Genomic DNA, 1,279 nt, shown 5'->3' with positions numbered 1-1,279 from the left:
GAGGATGGCCCCGGGGTGACAGGAGGGCATCTGTACCATCGCGTTTCTTCCATCCCCGCGTTTGGAATGCTTCCTCGGGAGAGCTGGGGTTTACCAGCCGTGCTGGAAACCGCAGTGTCCCTGTGTTCCGTCCCTGCCGTGACCCTGTGCGGGTGGTGGCGATGGCCACCGGGCCCAGGGGACGGCTTGGTCCCCACAGGGGAGATGTGCAGGTGTTGGGGACACCGGGAAGGTACCAAAGCTCAGCACAACTGGTACATACGGATGTGATGAAGGAAGAAAAAGGGATGTGATGAGAGGATTTGACTAACATTTTTGATTTTAACTGTAAGATCCCCCCGAGCAGCTGTTAAATCCTCCTTTTGACACAATTTCTTTCTCCGTGACAAGTTTGCACCCTGGCCCGGTGCCAGGTGCTCCTGACCAGTCCGTGGTCACGCTGTTACCTGAGAGCGTTTGGGGGAAATCGGGGCGGTGCAGGTGGGTGACACGGTTATGCTGTCCCTGCCGTGTCTCGCATGGCCCTTTGGGCTCCCAGAGGAGAAGGAGGTGCACTCTGAAGGGGGGAGAGGAGCTCCCCGGATGCAGGAAGGTGCCGTGCTGGGTTTCCAGGCAATGACACCAGCCCTGGAGGTCCCCTGGCCACAGACAGCCGTGGGGAAGGGGCTCTGCCTGCTGCCAGGCCTGAGGTGTGTCTGTCCCAGTCCAGACCAGGGGCACCTGGCGCAGGTCTCTCTGCCCACTCCTATCCCGGGTTTGATTTCCCAGGATCAGTATTTGCTTTACACAAACATAACCCCGCGTCACAGTGCTGGGAGCGGGCAGTCAGGTCTCAGGTGTGTGCCCAGGGACCTGCCAGCGCAGATATCAGTGTGGCCGCTGCTCAGGACGGGCTTGGAGGCTTCCTCGGGGAAAACACCGCTCACTCCCCGCAGCTGGGAGACGAGCACTGCCCATCTTGCAGCTGCTGCGGAGGCCAATAAGGAGAAGCTTGAGGAGTGGGAGGTTTCAATACCTGCTTAGGAACAAATAGCCATAAAAGCGGTGGCGAACAGCTTGCTAGCAGCACGCAGCGGCCGCTGCTCAGGACGGGCTTGGAGGCTTCCTCGGGGAAAACACCGCTCACTCCCCGCAGCTGGGAGACGAGCACTGCCCATCTTGCAGCTGCTGCGGAGGCCAATAAGGAGAAGCTTGAGGAGTGGGAGGTTTCAATACCTGCTTAGGAACAAATAGCCATAAAAGCGGTGGCGAACAGCTTGCTAGCAGCACGCAGCAGCGG

This window comes from Buceros rhinoceros, unplaced genomic scaffold, assembly GCF_000710305.1.
Source record: "Buceros rhinoceros silvestris isolate BGI_N320 unplaced genomic scaffold, ASM71030v1 scaffold24389, whole genome shotgun sequence".
NCBI classification, from domain to species: domain Eukaryota; kingdom Metazoa; phylum Chordata; class Aves; order Bucerotiformes; family Bucerotidae; genus Buceros; species Buceros rhinoceros.
This window is presented reverse-complemented; position numbering follows the sequence as displayed.